Genomic DNA, 22,464 nt, shown 5'->3' with positions numbered 1-22,464 from the left:
TGTATGTGAAAGCTAATTTATTTTTGAAAGCTAAGGGCCTCTGCAAGCAAACAGCAGTTCTAGGCTGAGTGATTGCTTCTCCAAAGTGAAGATAAAGAATGACTCAGAATTTTGCTCGGCTGTAAAAAACAGGATGGTAAAAAGCATATTTAAGGAACAAATGCAATTGGAAATGGTTAGGAAATGGAACATTTGTCACTGTCTTAAAAAAGACAAGTTTTCAGACACAGGATGCTAGGTAGTTTGCTTCTTACTCTGATAAACTGCAACACTGTAAAACAAGCCAAAGAAGAGACTCCAACCCTAGAAAATAAACGTTTACTTATGGAAAAGTTATTGAAGAAATCTGAACACTTTTAGCACTTCATATCACAGAAACAGCAAAACAGATTAAAAGTAAAAGCTAATGGTTGTGGCTGCTTTAACTAATGAGCACTTTTGTACCTGTTTTCAGTTTCTGGAGTCTTATTATAACTTCAGCTTAAAGCCTAAAGGTACTCTTCTGACTTATTTTTCTGGGATGAGCTCATTTTCTGTATAACTAAGATTACAACATGAAGGAAGCAATTTACCGTGGAACCACATGAGAATCTCTCTTTTGACCAATTCGTTGTTTTCCAGCAGGATAAAGAAATAAGCTTAATTGAAAAAGGAGTAGGTGCATCTTACCATATTAGAAAATGGGCATCACTGTGAAGACTATAACTAGAAGGCTGCAGCCACACAGCCAACCACTACAAGTGCTCACTTGTTCTCGACACTTTGTGCTAAAACAACTAATTTGTGGGGCCTGAAGGCTGAATTTATTGAAGATTTCCGAATTTATCAAAATGTGCCAGCGCATAAATACACTTCAATTCTATAATACTGGTGACTTGAGGTTGAATAGCTTGAAATCAAAGAGATTTCATTTCAAATTAATTTTAAATACATGGCTGATGGTAATGCAGTAGAAACACTGGCAATGTGTCATGACTTTCAGCTTAGTAGTAAAAAGTTAAAAACAAACCTCCAGGAGTAAGGGAAAAACACAGCAACCCAAAAAACATAAAAAAGCCCATGCAAGAATAGAGAGTATGTTGAACTATCTGCAATGAAAGGAAGGTCAGATCAGTACTTAAATAGGTCCATGTATTGGTTTTTTATAAAACTAGACTTGATATATATCATGTTTGGAACAGGTGACTAAAGAAACCCACATGGTAAGATTAAAGCTCACCCTGCTGACAGCAGGGGACTCCTAAAATTCTCTCTCTCATGAAAAGAAGGTATATTCAAACAGGTACTGGTTCTTCTAACAGTGTCCTTCTGCTTCTACTCTTTGTTTGGTTTTTTTTAACATCATTCTGTCTATTTTCACCTCAGCTCCTCATCCCAAACCCAAGCATCTTGTATCTCCAAAACGTTTTACTTGCCTCAGACATATTAGACTATGGCACACAGGTGAGACCTTCTCTTTCAACCAGTACAACATGGATCTCCTTTCTGTAATCTTTTCTTTTACGGGGTATACACACTTCAAATAGATTTCACATGATTTTAAAATCTGAACAGTGATCTCTTGCATGTTTCACTATGTTACAGACAAAAGGGAAATAATCAAAAGACAATGTTGGTATTTCTGGTAAGACTGCAGATAAGTACTGTCAATAATGGATTTGCACCGGCATTATTTTAACACCTTCTGGTGCTTCAGAAATAATATTTTTTTCCTTCCCTTTTAATGCTATCATCTTAATAAAGCCTAGCTCTTACATGCAGTTCCACACCATGAATAAAAGACTTAGACATTTTAAAATTCTTTATGTAAAAATGTAATTTTTTATGAAAGACTTCTTTGTCTCTACCAAATAATACCAAAATCTATAAAAGCTATATAACAAAAAAATTGATTTTAAATGGAGACATGGGTACCAAAACAAAACATCTCAGTAATAATGACTTTTACGAAAATCATGAGATCATTCCTATTGGAAGGGACATCAGCAGATCTCTAGCCCAACTTCTTTCTTAGAGTACTGTCCCTCAGCCCCTGCTGACTGGGCCTGTGCTCCAGCCCAACCTCCTTTGTAGTTCCCAGCTCAACTTGCTTCAGTTGGGCAATATCTTTCCTGCTTAGGGGGGCCCAAAATAGAGCAAATTTCTCCAGGTGTGGTCTAGCAAGTGCAGAGTAGAAGCACTTGACCAGCTACAGTCCTGCCAATACAGCTCCAGATGGTTTTGTCCCTTTGCTGACAAGGACCACTGATGGCTCATGTTCTTGCTGCCTGCCAAGATGTTCAGGTTTCTTCCAGCAGAGATGATTTCAGCCACTCAGTCAGCCCCCATCTGTAAGTCTGCATGGACTACTGCCTCCCAGCTGCAGAACTCCACATTTGTCCTTGTTGAGTTTTCTCCTGTTAGCCTATGTGTCCTGCCCCATTATCCAGCTAGACTCTGACATCTAATTGTCCAGTCATCCAGACCACAACATCCTAATTTGGATGCAAGAATACTGTGGGAAACAGTGCCAAAAGCCTCGATTACCACTGAGACATATGACAATCCATTATACTCTCCTACGCACAAAAAAATGGACACAATTTAACAAATAGAAAATCTAAGTTATGAAGAGAAGAGCCTGTCAAAGTTGGTAAAAACTTTTAAAGTGGTACTTGTTCAGAGACACATGCGGAGGTTAACGTTGGCAATTTCAGGTATTTGCATGCCAATTCCTGCTCTCCCAGAGCTTTAAGAAGGTCTTCCCTTTCAAGTAAAGAAGCAGAAAGCATAAAAATTCTCTCTGTCATGAACATCAACTCCTGTATTTGCTGTACCTCCATCAGAACCAATGGGATTACATTGGAAAGTAAGAACGTAAGAATTTGTTTCCGTTGATGTCTACAAATTCTCAGTCTACTTGAGCTTTGGAATTCTAAATATACATTTGAGTATTTTTTTTTTTAACATTTTTCTGTGTTTTCCAAAACTCACAAACATTCATCTTTTCTTAACTTCAGCTGACCTCACACTATTTAACTCAACCTTGCATGAAAGAAATTTTTAATAAAGTGAAACCAAATGAAAAACAGAGTGTTAACAGTATATAATAGAAAACATTCCTTCTCTGGTCAGCAGTAATCTTCTGGCAAAATCATTGTCCCCCATAACTAGTACAAGACCTCAATACTTGTAACCAACTCTTTGCCACTGGGGTCCAAAACAGTTACAGGTTTACAGATCAGGTGTCCTATGCACTGCTCTTAAGCCTTGTGTCAGCAGTAAAGTGGTATGTTTTGTAACAACCTGGAAAAATAAGAGGAACCACAAAGGGACAGAGCTTTAGGGGAAAACTCCTTCCACACCTGAAAATAAGCAATTAAGGTGTCAAAATCTGCCCTGATAAATATGAGATACATTTTTTAGAGCCATAAGCACTGTTAAAAGATTGCTTTGACACTTAAATTTGTCTTGGCGTTTACAGAATTTCAATATTCTGGCCTACAAAAGCACTGAACCTGCTTCTGCCAGATCAATATATCACCTGTGGTTTAATACTCAGTCAAATGCACCCTAATTTCACCTGTATCTAGCTAGATAACTTTACATTTATGAAAATGGAATGTTCTACTGTCAGCATGACTGCAGAAGAAATGTTAATTGAATAGCATGTTGCTACCTGATAATGACTTCCTGCAGTTATTGACAAAAATTAAATTCAAATAAAAAAATAAAAAGCAGACATCTGTTTTAAAAATAGTTAATGTTAAAATGATCTTCTGAGAAAACTCTAATACAATGACAAATACACACAACAATTTATGGTAATCATCATACCCAACTGGATACTGGGGAATTCAAATTATAATTGTTTACCCTGCTACTGGAATAGATGACTTCAGGCTAGATTAAAACATGAGATGTGCTCTCCCATTGCTGTACTCAAAGTGTCATCTCAGACAAGGAAAAACAGATATGATGGGTTACATTCAAATATCAGATATTTTACCACACTCAACATCTTTATTTGCCATATCTACAAATTCCATAAGATGTTTGTGCATAAATAGACAGAATCTGGTTGTGTATATTTCAATGGATTTTTAACTCCTTTCTCTGGACAAGGCTGAATCTGAGGAAAAATATATAACCCTGAATAGGTTCAAAAGATTATATACCAAGCTCTGTTCCTTGACTGGTAAGCTGATCTCCAAGTAAACCCTCTCAACACACTTACTTGTCACTCAAATTTTGTTCCTTTTACAGCCATTACACAAAGCAAACATTTTTTAAAAGAGCTTTCTGAGAAATCTTACATGATATTTGAGAAGTTAAAATATTAGCATTAAAAAGAAGGTAAGGGAAAAAAGATTTTGAGAAAGAAGACAAAACATTTCAGAGTTACTCAAGAGCATATGTGGAAGTGTAAGAAGCTAGAGGATATATACTCTCTTAATTACACTTTCTCAAAAGTTACTTTAGAACAGGACAAGACATGGAGTAAAGCAACACAGGTTATCAGAAGAATAAAGTGACTTCTGTATGAGGAGAGATTAAATAGAGTAGCTTGAAAAAGATACAACTAGGTGGGAAGATGGCAGAAGGCTCTAAAATTATGTAGTGTGCAAAGATGGGAAATAGGGATTTAATTACTACTTTAACACAAGCACTGTAACACAACAAACCATTGACCCAGTGAAGTCATTCATTGGTAGGTCTGAAATAAACAGATGAAAGCAATTTTTATACAACACAACTGGGAATTCATTGCAACAGGATGTTTTGGATGCCAACAGCGAACTGACTAAAAAGATACAAATCTTTAACGTTCACAAACACCCAGTGCTGGTGAACCTCCTTCTCAATGGTTTGCTAAACTGCTCGCCATGAGTGCATATATCAGAAGGTAAGCTCTTGAGAATTTCTCTGTTTCTAACTTTTCTTCTAAGCCTCTGTGTTGGCACCCACCACTAGTAAGACCACAGGCTAAAAAGGGATCTCTTTAAACAGTCACTTTTATGTACTAGGACTCAGCATCTGCTTTCTCTGGAAGGTGCTAGCGCAAATATCTTCTTCAAACGCAGGTAGAATAAAGCCTTTCCTTGTGCTTGCTTGTCTTCAATGGGATTAAAAACACCAATGATATGAAAAATTCTTCAACTGACACTCTAAATTTATGTCAATATTTTAATTAAAAATGCACTATTTGCCCTTTTCTTACTGAGACACGCTTTGGGCAGAATGCTACACAAGGAATCTAGAGTGTGAAAGAATTAAAGTGTGAAAAACAATACTGAGAATGTGATGGGCAGCACAGAAACACCAGTAAGTGTTTATGCAAGATCTACTTGATAGTTTTCAACACACAATATTTTGAAAGAGCATATACAAAAAACTCTTTTCTTTAAAGGAATAATGCCCTTTATGAAGAGCTGAACCACTCCCAAAAATTGTCATTTACTTTTTATCAAACTTAATTCACTACTTTCATGTTAAGTGTTGGTTTTTGTTTGTTCATTTTTCCTTTACCTCTTCACCTATACTGTCAAGTGAATTAAAATTCTTACTTATAAAGAAGATTTCAAGTACCACTTGAAAAATTGGTCTTCATCTGGCAATCTTTCTTCAAGAGAAAGAAAAGACCAGTGATATCAGTGGTAGATGCAGTCATGTTACATATTTTCCAGTGCCACAACTAAGTGAGAGCATGGCCAGTAGGCTGCTCTACACTGTCACTGCCATGGCAGACAATTTTAACCACTGTGAGCATAGCCTTTACTGGCTATGGAAAAATAATTAAGAATATATTAAAGCTCACTTTCACTTGTCTTAAAATTGTTTAGCTTCTCTGGTGTAGGAGACTACTCTGCTTTGCACCATTGTCCTGGGATGATCTGCTTCCAAAGGTGCTTTAGTCAACTTTTGGAAAATCACCTCTATAGGAAAACAATCCGCTAAATACAAAAAAGTATCAAAATAAACAAATATTGCTCTTAAGAAACACTTGCTAAAGTTTAAACTAATTAAGCTCATGAACTCTTCTAATACATAAAAAGGCTTTAGTCTTTAAATGTTATGCCCTACATAACATTTAAAAGGAATGGTAGAGTGAGGACTATATATGAAAGAGAAAGCCTTCAGAGCTAAGTAACAAGATATGTTTAAGTCTGGGAACAAGTCTCAATTTCTGTCCCACTTCTGCAATATTTCCAAACTATCAGAGTACTTTTATTTGAACCCACACCAGCTCCTTCTGTTTTCATCTAAACAAACAGAAATTATTGACCTAGGTTTAGAAGGAGAGAACAGGATGAATAAGTCTCTTTAAGTATTGGATAAAAGCATTCACCGAAAAGAAACGACCTATGCTTCAATCCTTGATAAACCAATGGCAACAGTTTTTTATGTTAAACCATCATTAATTTCAAAGCATAAGATAACCATGATCCAGTCCTAGATCCTTCCTTCATAAACACAGACTTTCAAAACTGTCCACATATTTTTTTTATTTTTTTATTTTAAAGTAGAAGCATCCCAGCAGGACAGATAGATGGCATCCCTTTCTCCAGAAAGGCCCCCAGCAGATACGAGGCACAATATTATGGCGGGAAATGCGGGGTTTGATCTGCTCAGGTGGGGAAGAGGACAAGTTTAAGACTGTGCAGGTGCTGTGTACTCTGTGCTGCAGTGCAAAAGTAGAATGAGTGCCATCATCTTCCATCTGCTGAAAGAAAACAGTAGTGCAACTGTGTGAAAACTGACTGGTAATGGGCACAGGGCCTCCTACAGAGCACACCTACAAGACCAAGCTCTTCTCTCAAGCTGTCCACACCTCTACAAAGCTTTGCTAGCAATGAGGTGCCTGGCATCCTGCTCACTGCCACCATGACCAAGGTATTGCAGAAGAACTGCACATTCTGTAAGAGTTAAACCATGTGACCAGAATTCCAAATTTTAGCAAAATTCAAGCTGTTTCCCTGAACACATATGGCCGTATGTAAACCAACTTGTGCACAATGTATTTCAGCTGAGGCCAGATCATTGTCTTCACTCAGCCATTAAACACTGGTAAATGCTCTTTTATTTTCACACTGTTATGAGGTACACTATATCTGTGAAATTGGCTAATGCCCACGTACCCGAAGGGATATAGAGCCATTCAAAACTAACTAAAATAAGTAGAGTGGTGACTCAGTCAAAAAGGAAAAAAATTCTAAAAGATGCACTGAAATTTCAAATAAATGTTAAGATTTTTACTAGAAGCACCCCAACTGTTTAAGAAGTTTAAGCCTTGCTTGGTTTGTCCCAGAAGCAGATAGTAAAGACCTGCAGAAGAGACTTTAAGCATCAGGAGTTGCAAACCTTACAAAACAAAAAAGAAATGAAAATGAAATAAAGTTTAAGCAATAAACAGTATACATTTATTCCTATTCAAAACAACACAATCCAACTAATTCTATAAAGATCAATTAGTCCACGTCCCCCCGTCATGGGCATGGACATATTTCGCTAGACCAGGTTGCTCAGAGCCCCATCCAACCTGGCCCTGAGCAATTCCAGCCATGGGGTACTCACAACTTCCCTGAGCAACCTGTTCCAGTGTCTCACTATCCTCATCGTAAAACATTTCTTCCTTCTGTCTAATCCAAACCTACTTTCTTTCAGTACAAAACTCCTTTCCTTTGTCCTATTTCTACAGACCCTGGTAAAAAAAGTCTTTTCCTCTCCAGCTTTCTTGTAGGGTCCCTTCAGATACTGGAAGGCCAGAACGAGGTCTTGCTGGGGGCTTTCTCTTCCACAGCAAATAGCCCTGACTGTCTCAGCCTTTCCTCACAGGAGAGGTGTTCCATCCCTCTGATAATTTCTGTGACCCGTCTCTGGGGGTAGATTTCTTTCCAGTGCTGTGGATCCCAGAGCTGGATGCAGCACTGCAGATGAGGTCTCACCAGAGCAGAGCAGAGCAGAGCAGAGCAGAGGGGCAGAATCACCTCCCTTAACCTGCTGCCCACATTGCTTTGGATGCAGCCCAGGATACACCTGGGCTTCTGGTCTGTGAACATATATTGCTGGCTCATACACACATGAAGATATGTTAATGTTTCATTCAGGTTAAAAAATTCTGACCTGCTCAAAAAACCCTTTTCTGTTAATCAATTTGTGGCCATAAACTAGAACTCATCAGTGATAAATAATAAAATTGCATCAATTTATTTTTCTTCTACTCTCCCCCATTATAAATTAATGAACTACTTTCACACTTATAAAAGGCAGTCTGTAAGTTCAAATCAATCTATTTCTGATTAATATACACTGAACCTGAATCAAATGAGTTATTTTTTTTGTTACGCATTTGTTAAAAGCTGCTAGCATTACTGGCCTTTTTTTTTTTTTTTACACTTTACACAGTCTCTTTACACTTCCAACAGTTAAATGACTATTGTTTCATATATTTTTGTCTTGCTTCACGGAAAAGTTTAAAAACGTGCAAATATTAAGGGCTAAGATAAAACCTTAAAAAACAGTGGAGAACACTTGAACAGTGTCACCTGTAGGTGTACGAATTGTGATCAGGAAGCATGCTTGTGAATTTATGAGAATTTGAAATGTAAGATGGCACATAAACAGTCAAATCTAAGCTAATATGAAACAAATGGCTGTAGCAAAGTACAGTAGCAATGATAACAAAACACAAGAGAAAGTATTTGATTAACTAGGAAGAAACAGAACCAAGTGGAATACCAACCCATGCAACTATTTGCCATAATTTTGTAGTCCTCCTTTTTCCTTTGTTTCATTCTTTCTGCATAAAATCTCAGAAGATAAACTATATATCTATGTCTATAGATATAAAGTATAGCTGTAATATAAAATAAGCTAAGAAAAAAACTTTGATAGGAAAAGTTGTATTGGATTTCCATTCTGGAAAGCACACTGAGCCCAATCCTAACAAAACAGTTAAAAATGCAGGCAAAAGAAAGCAATTGCATTTTAAGTACACAGGACTACAAATGAAGCATGTTTTAGAGGGAATCAATTGCTTTTTCTCCTCTAGTGTATGTTGTAAATATCACTTATTTTCTTCTCTAAAAAAAGGATACTGGCATTAGTTTGGATTAAACAGAAGCAATGAAGCAAAGGGATGAATCATGAACACACTGAAGATGGCACAAGAATACTTTATTGGCTTTAAAGACTAAATTTTCTACTCAGTAAAATAAGAATACTACCACTCTTCCATACACAGAATCATATGTAAAGGTGGGGGAAATAAGATTGGAAGTAGGAAAAAGTGTCACACACACACACACACAGAAAATGTGTACTGTACAGAAAATACCAGTATTTTCTAACAGCAACATGAGAAGGCAGTCATAGGAGATAGATATTTTACTTCACTGAGATTTTTCACTTTTTAGGACATTTATAGCCTAAGCTTATATTTTGACTCATGACCATGCTGTGTCTGTTTTTGAAGTAGACTCCTCCACTGAAAAAGAAGCTTTGCCCTGAGTGGTAACCATGGCTGGAAAGTTCTTTTCCTCTTCACTCATATTCTAGGGGATCCCTTTCCATTCAGGAGTGGCAAAAGAGACAGCATCACTGTTCCCTACTGCTGGAACATTTCATGGACCTACGGGTAGATCCAGACTAACTGTGATGGCTGGCTGGCTTCCTGGGCAGAAGTCTGGTCTGTGGCATCAGGAGGGCTGGTCAGAGGTCAATCTCCAGTCGAAAGACAGAAACACAAGCTCATTCTGGGACCCCCCTACTGCTGGAGCTAAACTGAGAAATCAGAACCCAAGAATGTACCAATTTCACGTGGCCCATAGGGGTAATTTTAACAGGTAGAGATCAGGCAGGGTGATAAATAGGTTCCTTGCTTTCTACCAGCCATACTCCCTTCCCGAAAGAGGCTTCATTTCTATTTCTCAGAGTAGCTATTTAGGCCCCAGAAAGACCACTGAAGGAGTCAATTCATAGGAAATTTGACAATGGCTTGAGTCAGCAAAGGTACTGCAGGCAAGAAACAAAGTTGACCCATGTTCTGCCAGTAATTTCGTTATATGTACCCAATATTCATGTTAATCTTGAAGTTCTGTGCTTTGTAAACTGTGCCCTGGGGTTCTGACTTTTTTCTGGGAATTAGTGAGGCCATGAAAAAATGTTCATTAAAGATTACCACATGCAAAGCTGTCTCCCATGTAAAAAATGGGCAAATGAAGTGAAAAAGGAATTTGGTTTGTAAAAAGAGTGGGTCTGATTGGATAACGCTCTTCAACTACATCAACCAAGGCTTCCCTGGAAAGCCCTGTTAAATTAGGAACAGGAAAAAATCTTCTGTTGGAATAAACAATTCAGTTGAAGGATAGTAAGCTAAAAAAAGAACTATGTAGTCTTACTACAAAGTTGTAATAGTAAGATGCATCAAACTGGGGACATTACTAAGTGCTTGAAACACGCAGGCAACTTTGGATTAAATTTATAAGATACCCCTTTCAAAAACCTACAGAATTCTTAATATTTTATGAAAGTATTACTATAATTTACAATTGATTAGCATTTTTACCATGAAAATTTCATTAGAATATTACTGGAGAGGTGTAATTAAAATTAGTAACTTGCCCTAATTCTAGCTTTTGCCATTAGATCTAGTCTTTCCTACTGATGTGAATATCTGTTCTTATGCTAATGCCCAGTAGATGTACTTCTGTAACAAAAAAACCTCTATCTAATTTTGTCTCTTTTCAAAACAATGCAAGTGAAGTCATGTTCAGAAAACAAAACAAGAAAAATCAAATATATGAGGAATAAGAATAAAATGCAGCGTGTCCACTATGCATATTAAGGAATTAGGAACACAATAATGGAAGGATCTACCCAAATTGCAAATTCTGCTTTAGTCACTTCAAAAAACCCTGTAATAATTCATTTGTTGCCCAGAACATCTATTCCATAGGTCTGTATTCTTCAGAGACCATTTTCTAACAACTTAAAAATCTTAAACCTACCCTAAAAGGACAAAAAAAAAGTGAAAACTACGGGAAATTCTGTTCCCTGCTATATATTATATGCTGTGTATGTGCAAGGGGGGAAATTTATAAAGATGATTCCAGGATGAGGACTATACCCTCTACTATGAAAGCATTTTATTAATGGCACTGATACTGAAGCTGATGTTGAAAAGTGCAACCTGTGAATCTGAGCATATGTTCAGGATGCTCCTTGCTTATTGGACTATAAGCACGTTAAAACTGCTTTCAGCTTGTGCCCGACTTCCCCTGATATCTGAAGTCAAAATGCCTAACATCAGCTCTGGATAGATATAGTAAAACAACATGTTCAGTGCTATGTTACTTGTTAGACTAAATTCAATAATATAGAAGAAAACTGGACCTCTTTTGATTTAATCAATACAATCTGAAGTTTCCTTTTTAGAGATTATTATAGAAAATATGCATTACAGGTCCTTAAATTTGATCAGTGTAATGAACCAGAGCAGATTAATCAGATATAAAAGCTATTGATTATACCTTAATAAATCCCACTGTTGTCACTGAACTACTCAACCAGAAGAGAGTCTTCAAGCAAATAAATGTAAACTACTTCAGTAAATTACGGAGGCAGAAGTTACTCCTCAGGATCAAGATTATACACAAAACCTTTAATCAGTCAAAAAGCATTCACTGAAGCATGTGCAAGCATGTGTTGAAGAACATGTTTGAAGAGAAACAATTTGCTTCATTACAACTTAATGTAGAGCTCAAAAGTGAGGATTGCCTCAGAAAATCCATTAAGTATGAAAAGCACACTTAAACAACACACTGGAGTCCACACATTGCCATGTCAAAGGACCAGCATCTTCAAAGAATGAATATTGCTCACTTTTCACATCCTATTAAGCTCTAGCTCCACTGCAAACAATGCCAACCAAAATGCCAATTAAGCAGCAGTGGGATGTGATTGGAGTTCTGCCAAGCCCACCAACTGGTTTCACAAATATATGCAATACACCAAGGAAAAAACTGTTTTCAGTCATGGCTACACTCAGTCAGAAACAAATATATGATATCTATGTGAAAGGCTGCATATCTCAGTACTGATTTTACAAGCAATAACTTCCCAAGAGAAATTTCTGTGGTTTTTAAGTAGGAAGATTAATGGATGTTTTTACTCCAAAACGATTTTCTGTCTTTAGCTTGCTTTCCTCCAAGATTTGCTGATGACAGCCTGTGCATCAATTTTTCTTTTTACTATGTATGTCAGAGAGGAGTATGGAGAAATATGACAAAAGACTGTCATTATTGGCTAGTATTTGCCAAAAAATTTAGAAATGTGTCCTCTCCATTGTACAACTTGCTTTATTTTCTTTTTGTGGGTTTCATGCAATTTAAAATTTATCAATAGAGGCATGTAGCAGGTAGGTGTGTACTATCTGTCTACTTTATTATTGCTGTTATAAATAAAATACAGAAAAAAAAGGAATTATGATTATGATAATCCCTAACACAATCAGTTACTTAGTTCACTAGACTGTAAGATTACAATAAAATAAAATCTTAAAAAAGAAAAGAAAAAGAAAAAAAAAAGACCTCGTAAATGCATTTAAAAATTATTTTTAAAGGAAAGGAAATAGTTGTCACTTTCTGAAGTAAAGCCTTTAAACAAAATCTCAACCGTCTTACTGTTATTTACTATTATGCTACCACAGTATTTTGCCAGTGGCTTTACTAAGTTACCATCAACCATGTAATTAACAGTAATTTGAAGTGAGATCTTCAGTCTGAATTCAAGCTACTCAACTTCAAGTCATCAATGGTATAGAAATAAAGTCTATTTACACATTGGCACATTTTCCAGATATTTGCATAACACAAACAAGTTTATAGGATTTGAACATGAACTCAGAAAGACAGATTTCCTCTTCTCTTTCACCTCTGCTTTAGAGGATGATCATACACCAAAACAGCAATGATGTCTCAGCAATCTCATGAGTTAAAGCAAGGAGATTCGATGCAAATGTTGTGCTCTTCCACAGTCTTTATGCACTATCTCCATTGGTGAGAATGTTCTCTAAACAGATTCAGTTGGAAAAGTCAGTTTGCTACTAACATCAGAGAGCAGACACTCACAAATGCATGAGTCAAATCCTCCACTGACATCCTCTCAGACCTGTTCTTCTCTCTCTCCTGAATTCATCCAGTTCACCTTCTACTGAACTCCAGAGCCAGTGAGCATCATCTCTCTGGATCTGCTCCCACCATGAAACATCCCTGGGGGAAACCCACTAACTACAGCAAATCAACTCCTCTATGCACACCCATGACAAACTGCTTGCAGGCAGCAGAAATCCTAATTGCCATCAGGGATCTATGGGTCAAGCCCTGCATTTTTCTTCCAGTGCCAGCTTACAGGTCTCCTCCTAGAGCAGGCCATGCTGCCCATCTCCTGGGCACACAGTCTCCCCAGCAGGGCTCACAGCTGTACTCATGAGGTCTCATGCAGCCACACAGGTCCTCATCAGGAGTGCACACCTTGCTGTTTAGAGGGAATGCACTACAGCATGGAGGGACTACTTTCCCCCTTGACCTCCTCTCTATCAGACCTCGGGGTTTCTCTTTAGTGATTGATTTATTGAGATTATTTTCTGAAAGCTCCTTGTCATTGAGAGCTATGTTCTGTAGACTACCTCCTTCTTATTCTATTTGCTGTGTTCTGACCCTTAAAGACCAGAAGGTGAAAAAGGCAAGGCCTCACCCATAAAGTTCATGCCACACATGACTCTTTCAAAGACAACTGCCCTCTCAGTCCTTTTAACGTATGTTCCATTTCATCTAAGGCTAAAGAATTTGATACAATCAGAAGCTGTACCACCTGCTGGTTTCAGTATGACTATGAAACACCCACTACTGCTTCCTCTCTGCCAACTCTTCTAGTAAGTGTGTCCACACTTGTACTGAAATGGAAAAAACCCCACAAATCAACAAATAAAATCCCCCTTGTGAGCCTCCAGAATGTTCTGAAACCAGGAGCTGCACTTGTTCTCAGTAGGCTCCTCTCTCACATCCTTTTATAGGTCTTCTTGATTACTCATTTACTTTGGAAAGTACCCTGTATCCCAAAGCTAGACAATGAAGTACAACTCAGTGTAAAATGAAAAAGCAAATCTAGAAATAACTTTCTCTAAGTCAATTTTCTTTGTCTACTTCACTAAATATATGCTTCAAAAATGCAAATTATGACACTTTCTCCCACTAAATACAGAATAGAAAACATCAAGAAGCTGTTTCTACAATGCTTATTAGGTATATCAACTGCATACAGAATATTGTTTGAAAATAAAAAAAAGTAGAAACAAAGGTTTACATATATATATATTTAGAAGTAGCTGTTATTCTCTTAATTTTTCCTGTGGCCTACTAATTCACTTGTTGAAGACTGAAGGCTGAACCTCAAAAAAGGATTTCAATACAGCAACCTTACAGTATTGAACTCATAATGTGAATCCACAAATCACACTAACCTCCCATACATGTACAGATACGTCCATATGTCTACAAATGAGCATAAGGACAGCAGGACACCTAAAACAGGATTCACTGGAACAACCTCTGCTGGAAGCAATGTGTAAAACAGAATGCAGAGGGACAGAGACTTCAGTTGCAAATGGGACAGAAATGAGTACTGGTGAGAGACTTAAATCTCAATCCACCCAAAACACAGACACTAGCATCTAACTCAACCACAGTGTGCCTTCCCAACACAAAAGAAGTAGAATCCAGACCTGTTACCTGAATAATCAGTTATTTTCTTTCAAAACACATTCTATGTTTAAAACATCACCAGGTATCCCAGCACTGACCTAACCCTCCCACAGGTCTGAAATACAGCAATGCTCACCCTTTTTCTCACTTTTTAATTCTCTGATGCAAACTGAAAAAGGCTAACAGGCTTCCCTTAGTCTCTGAAAAGCTTATACATGGCTGATGCAGCAAATAAACACATTCCTTCCCTCACATGGTAGTTTGACAGTGCCCAGATGCTTTCCCATTCCCCACCTCAGTGGGATGGGGAGAGAACAGGAAGGGCAAAACCAAGTAAACTTGAGGATCAAGATAAAGAGATAGACTACCTAGGTGAATGATGGCATGGCATGGCACAGTTCAGTTCAGATCAGCTGTGTCCCTTCCCAGATTTTGCCCACTACCAGCCTACTCTCTGGTTTCAGGGAGAGTGAGGGAAGTTTTGAAGCTGTGCAAGTGCCCTCCAGGCACAGCCAAAACACTAGTGTGCTACTAACACTGTATTACCCACAAACACAAAACACACCACCTTACATTTCAGCACAAGTGTTTGGGAGGAAAGTAGCCATAACCTTGGCATTTGGTAACTCCAGACAAAAAATGCTCAAATGCTACTCAGTGCTTCTGAAACATACCAACAAGAATTTGGAGACTTCAAACAAATCCATTAAAGCATTCTTGAAGAAACATTAAAAAGAAAGGCTACAGAAGATTCCAAGCCAAACTGCTCCTCCCTATACTGACACCACCGTAAGGACTGTGCTAGCATATTATTTCACCAAAGCACTATTCATTTTAACAACCCAATAACTTGAACTGACCAAGGGGAAATGCCAAACCATACAGTGCATAAACCTACAGCTTTGTTTACTTATTTCCATGTTACCTCAGTAACTAAGCATTTGATGAAATCCACTACCAGCTGGATGCTTAATACAACTGCTCCTCATCACAAAAGCTCAGTAAGATCAAAACTAAATGCACATATCTTTGAAAACTCTTGGTAAGCATTACAATCAAAACAAAAAAACGTAGAATTTGTATTATTGTCTTACCTTAGAAATATCACTTTAAAAACAGGAAGGAAACCTAATAGAATTTTCTCATGTACACATGCACCGTTCAGAATCAACAAATAATTCATCTCACACATCCAAAAAAACCCCAAGAAGCTACTCTCGATTCTATTAATACTATCTGGCCAACATGATTCCCTATGGACTCCAGTCCTCTCTGTTATTTGTTCCTCAAAGACAGACTACAAAAACTGTTTCTAGTTTACTTCTCAGTTGCACAGATACTGATATGTTTAAATAAGAGTTAATAAACATATTTTTATAGTTTTCAGAAACACAGATTTTATGTAAGGGATGATAAATTAAAAAGAAAAAAAAAACACCCAAAATTGAAAAATAATAAGTAGCAGAATAGTTTTCATAATAAATACAAATCTGCAAATACATGGTATGAATAAACTATGTTACTTATTCCCTGCATAGCTGCTAGCAGTCATTAGCATTAAGTACAGTGCTGTTGCTCGTAGTTAAACTAAGCAGCAAAACTTGAAAATGGGAAATTTCATGACTATTTTTTCTTATGACTAATCCTGTTGCTCTCTGCTAGTTGAAACCTGAAATTCAACCTTAGAAGACTTTACTTAGTAGTCTAAAGTATACACATTGCTGATAATAAGGAACAAAACAGTTGCCACAGCAAAAGAGTTGAAAAATCTCTCCTCAAACAAAAACTCACAAAATTTTATTGTTAAAAGGTAAATAAAAATAAGAAAGATAAAAGAAAATAAAAATAAGCATAACGGTTCTCTTTCTACTATCATGATTAGGCTTTTCATGGTCTACCTGACAGAATGGACAAGGCAATGAAAAAATATAAAAAGCAGTCAGTTTAGTGCACATTCAGTTTCCCCTCATGTCCTCCTTTACTTCAACTGTATTTGCCTCCATTGAAAATTCACCCCCAAATAGTGAGACATTCTCTTGACAGACCTCGCTAAATCTTTCAGAAACAGAATAAAATAGGAAAGCTTGTGCAAAGAAGATAAAAGCTTATCCTGAGAAACTCTGAACGAGACGAAGGGGTACTCTCAGGAGGTGCAGGGGTGCTGCAGCCCTGGTAATTAGCTGCTGGACTGAAAGATCAACCCTGGAGTGTCTCCACTTCAGGAATGGGAGCATCACTTCCTGCTCTCCTCTTAGGACAGAATCCTGGCATAGGAAGAACAACTTCACACAATAGATTAAATTCTTAAAGTCCAAACTAAGTGGTATCCAATTTGTTTGCATAACTTCCCAAACAAACCCAGCTCTAAGGATATGTTAGGGTACTATAATGTAGAACTTCTATTTTTAAAATCCATATATGTAAAAGGATTATACTCCACTGAAAAGATGGGAAACTAGTGCAAACTTTTTCCCAGTATTTTGAATATTTTAATATGTGATGCAAGAGGCATAGTCATTTCATATTTAGAATTCTATTTTTAGCTTAATTGCCATTTTTGTAACCTTTTATTTTTTGAGGTGATTATTTATTCATCCATGTATTGCAAAATGTCTTTTCTTCAGAAATACATTTTAGCAGTAAAGAAAAAAGAAGAGTCTGTTAAGTAAAATCTCTTAGCAGTAAGAAAAGAAACAGAAGTGTTTACAATATAGATTGCTCACGGTAGTTGTTTTCTTAGAACAGAGCCGCTGGAGAACTACTTGATTTCTGCATGTCTGAGTTTCTGAAAGTATTTTCTCTGTAATTCCCAGAGTAAAGGACTCTGGAATCGTGGTAAAGTTGTGCAAAAGGTCACTACATTCAAAGAACAGCTGTTTGCTCCTACTAATATAGAAAAAAAAGACCCTGCACTGAAAAGTGACCATAAATAGGCACAGCATACTCCTTACATAGGCAAAACCTGGAGCTTTCAGTGGGAGTTCTGCCACATCTAATGCAGGATAACACTGCTCTTTTACAGGCAGTATCAAGGAGGAAATAAGTGGAGCACAAGCAAATCCCACAGGATGTCCACGCAATTGTTCCATACCCAAAAGATGATAAGGAATCTTACGTTGAGCAATTTCAGTGATATTGCTGGTGAGTGACTAATAGTTCACAGGATGGTTCCAGTAGGAAAAAAAGCCAAGAAAACATTCTCACACATACAGATGAGCGTGAGAACTTCATTTTGCGGAGTTAGAAAAGGAAATAGGAGAAAAAATTAGTTTACTGTAAGACTGTATTGCTTGGCAGGGTAAGGAGGTTTCAGCCCCTTCAGAGGATGCCTTCAGATATTCATTAGCAGACGCACAAAAAAAAAGAGCTGTGCAAGCCTCTGGGAGTTAACTCTGACCTCCACCTAATGCACCAACAACATGGTTAGTCTTAGGAACCCTCTTTAATTCCTCCACAGAACCGCAAGGGGGAATCCACAGCAGAACGTGTCTGCAGATACTACTTTTAAGTTTGGTTGTCTGCCACCACTGGAAGTAAACAACATGATCTGGACTCTAATCTCATCAGGCTCAGTTCCTGTTTGTCTGCTGTTTAATCCATATTCCATCACAGTTCTGCTACTGAGACATGACTCTGTACAGACACTGTCCACACCTCAGAAAGTATCACTTCATTTGAAAAATATTATTACAAATAATCCTAATGAAACAGTTCAGCATTAAATCTCAGGCTCAAGTTGTGTTGTTTGCTCATTATAATCACTTTATAATTAAACTTCTTGGCAGTGACATTAGAGAGCAAGTAAATCCTTTTAATCATTTAAGATTTTAATTTATAGATCCTAGTTCCACCTTGAACTCTGTTACGGATTGATTACCTCAACTATTTTGTCAATAAGTGCACAATTACATTAAAAGTTCTGTAAATTAGAGACGCTTTCTGAAAAAATCATGCAACAGCTCCCAAATCACTTCTCAAATCTACTTTTCAAAACTTGTTGATCAAAAAGTGAAAAAGTAAAATAGAGACAAATATTAGCACATGAAGCCACTTGATCTAAATCTAATGAAGAAAAAAGTCTGAATCCAATGGCCATTTATTTTATGCTACTGATTAAAAAAGTAGTTATCATGTTAGACTCTGGTTTTAAAACCTAAAATCCTTCTGAGATTTTAGAGGAGTGGCCATGACTTACAGAAGTTTAAGGCATGAAATCTGCAAAAAAGTAGTTTCTTTTTCCAACACCACATTACCTTTTTTTTTTGACCCCAAAAATGTACTAATAAAAAAGTTTTAAAAAATTACCTCACAATGCAGTCATTATCCTACTCTCTGATCAACTGCAACTCTGAAATACTACATACTGCTCATAAGGTTTCTTTCATTAAAAGAGAAGGGAAAATATGAGTGAAAATTTAAGTACTGTATGTGATTGCAGCAAAACTGCCCATTATTAGATAAAACAAATTCTAAATTATGTATATTACAAATATAGAATTTGGCCTCAGGTAGATCAAAAGTCTAAAAAACTTCATGTTCTGCTATTAGAAACTGCCTACACTGTATGCTTTAAAGACTAATGACGGAAAAATTTGGCAGTGTGATATACACAGAAAGGAATAGAGACAATACTTTCCAAACCTTGAGGATGTCAGCCTGCACCCTTCAGCATTAAATATTCTTTATTTGTATTTACTATGTCAGGTTGGAATTATGAACTTTACTGATAATTAGATACTAAATGATTTGTCCCACAATACACTATCTTTCCATATTTTAATAAAATTTTAGATGCATTAAATGAAAGAACTCTTGATATCAATTTCAATTTACTCTGGGAATTTGTGTTTCCAAAAACAAGCAAACAAAAAAGATGACTTTATGATTGTAACTTTTTTAGGATGGTCATCTTCTCTCTTAGGCAGTTATCATTAGCCAAGTGTTTTATACCTTTAAATTAAGAAGACATAATACATTGAAGTGTCAAATAAAAGCCTCATTTCAACCAGCTGAATTATACGGATATGATACAGCCCTGTGGTGTACCACATCTGCAAGTGTATCTGTGGTAAAAGAAAAACAACCCGGTGTGTAAGTCTTATGAAACAGGTTAAAGGCATATTTTAGCCTACTAAACAGAAAATTGCTCCTTGTATTCACCTCCGTAAGAATATGCTTTTGTGTTGCAGACAGTTCTTCAGTAGATCCTCCTGGTATTATGTCTTTGGCATGGTCTAACAAATATCTTATTGTGCTTAGGTTGTTACTAATCTGTGAGGGTTTCAAGATATAAAAAGCACCATATGACCCCCAGTGTCTTTCTTGACTGATTCTCCTATCACTAAAGTCTAATTTAAAGCAGTTTTAGCTATCTTCATATAAATTATTATGTAATAAAAATATGCATATTCAAAGAATTAAACCAGAATTATTTGGAATTATCAAGGCAAGAAACTGTAAACTAAAGGAGTGAATACTTACATGTATGGAGGTTAAGAGTAGTTTGGGGATGTTACAAACACTAATACAGAACAGTGATTGGAAATGGTACTTGTCCACACGTCTGCTCTAAACTTTTATGGCATTTGATGAAAATCATTAGCTACATTCAAGCACAAAGATATAACTACCTGAGAACACTCACAATCTACAAAACAAAGGTTGCAGATGCAAGTAATTCTCCTGTGTAAACTAAGACAGTTTAAAAAACCCACTTCCTGTAGTTCACCTTTCCTTATCATGCTTTCATCAACAAACCAAACTCCATCTCCCTTAGACGCTTAAGAAGTTGCAAGACAGCATAAGCCTTGCAATCTCAGTCTAGCACGTTTTAGGCATCCTGTCAAGGAGACTAGATGGTCTGCACAGGTCTTACTGTGTGTTTTAACATACAGGTTTCATGGGTAGATTTCCTGCTTTTGCTCCTCATTCAATTAACAGCAATCTTCACATTCTGTTTATTTTATCCCTTCCATTTTGCAGCATCACAGGCCTCAGCTAGGTCATCACTGTTAACTGCCACAAAGGCTTCAACTTGCAAGTGGAGAGCTTGCAAAGGCATCAAACATACAAACAAATATATCAAATATATATTAAAAAAATATACAACAGTTGCTCAGATTCATAAAACAAGGAGTGTTTTGTAAGAATTCCTTATTTCTCCAGAGACTCATACATCGTCAAATTGAATTTGAAATAAACATAAGCATAATAGATAGAATATAATATAATGAAGATTTTCCTTAAAACTAAGTATGTAAGTTGCATACAGTTCTAAATGGCAGCAGACTTAGCTTCCATTACTTTCAAAATGAAGTTAGCAGCTGTAACTTGCTTAAACTTTCACAATCTTACAATTCAAAATGGACTGATTTCATAACCAGGGTATGCAGCTTCACATTTAACTTTATTTTCTAAGATATTTTTCTTATTTGTAGAAAATACTAATTTTTATCTCAGGCACACTTTTCTTTAAGAACAATTTTTGCTTACTGGATTCTCCTACTACCATAGTATTCCATTTGATGTACAAACCTAACAGATCCTAGGAAGATGTAATCCTACCTGTAAAGAGATAGTATTCTTCCCCAAGATGTTTTTTACTTTACTGTAATACAAAGCTCATTATAATGGGCTGGTATCTTTAAGACTGCCATGTAAGACATCTAAGGAATATTTGTTACAAATGTGTTACTGCTAACTGTATCACTTCCAAATCAGACTCACCAAGACATACCTGCCACATCTTTATAAAGTCAAGAGTTAGACCTAAGCTAAATTGGACTTCTTGTTTTGTTTTTATTCAAATTACCAAAAAAGATCAGTAACTAAGATATTAGGTTACTTTCTGAAAGAACAAAATGGGAATGCAAGTTGATTAAACAACAAGGTTTGAAGTGGAGAGTCTAACATTTACAGCACAGATTCAACAACTGGACAAATTTCTGCAGTCATATCAGATGACACTGCTAAGTATAATGTAAAGTACAGCACTGTCTAATTCAATTCTGATGGCAGAGCTTTTGTTGCCTCTTTCAGAGAGACAATGCAGGTGCTAATTCTTTTTTTAAGACAAAGCCCCCTAAAGAACCTAAAAGTTGGCCAATTTAAAGACTGCACATTCTGAATTACCATCCACATTTGATATTTTTTCCCAGATTTAGCAGATGGAAATTAGAGCATCTGTTTGTAAACTGGAAGCAATTTTATTTATTCAGATTTATACACACACACACACACACACAAACCATTACACCTACCCAAGTGCTATGGGCATGTCGAATACGTGAAAAGTCAACACAATCGAGGCCTATAAAATAGCTAAACTGTAACTCTGTAACAAAACTGAGGAACTTGGTAAAAAAATAAAGGATTTCCAAATGATTTTCAAATTTTTCCAGTGCCAGAAGTGCACCACATGGGGAATGCAGCAGTTTATCTATTTGAGACATGGCAAAAGGAGAAAAGCATATTCAAAGTCCTAATATCCTGAAGGACAACTTATTTTTAAGCTTTATTCTCATACTAGATTGAGGTAACATTTTAAACATCCCTTCTAAACTTATCTCAGACAGTACAGTTCAAGGAACTCAAGCTGAATACTACCATATTGTCATAATTTGCTGCACAAACGCATTGCACCACCATCTTCTTCTGAATCTTTTTCAGGCACAGGCATATACTCTTACTTGTAGTGACAAAGATATTGGAGCCTTCATCTGAC

General features: G+C 36.7%; 1 protein-coding gene across 2 annotated transcripts in view; it reads right to left on the bottom strand.

The window, feature by feature from the left end:
- Positions 1-22,464, bottom strand: part of ST8SIA4 (ST8 alpha-N-acetyl-neuraminide alpha-2,8-sialyltransferase 4) — a 56,429-nt gene that overhangs the window by 6,873 nt on the left and 27,092 nt on the right. The gene's annotated exons all lie outside the window — the stretch shown is intronic.

This window comes from Pseudopipra pipra, chromosome Z (genome assembly GCF_036250125.1).
Source record: "Pseudopipra pipra isolate bDixPip1 chromosome Z, bDixPip1.hap1, whole genome shotgun sequence".
Lineage (NCBI taxonomy): Eukaryota > Metazoa > Chordata > Aves > Passeriformes > Pipridae > Pseudopipra > Pseudopipra pipra.
Note: the sequence above shows the minus strand (reverse complement) of the source record. Positions and strands in the feature narration are given on the sequence as shown.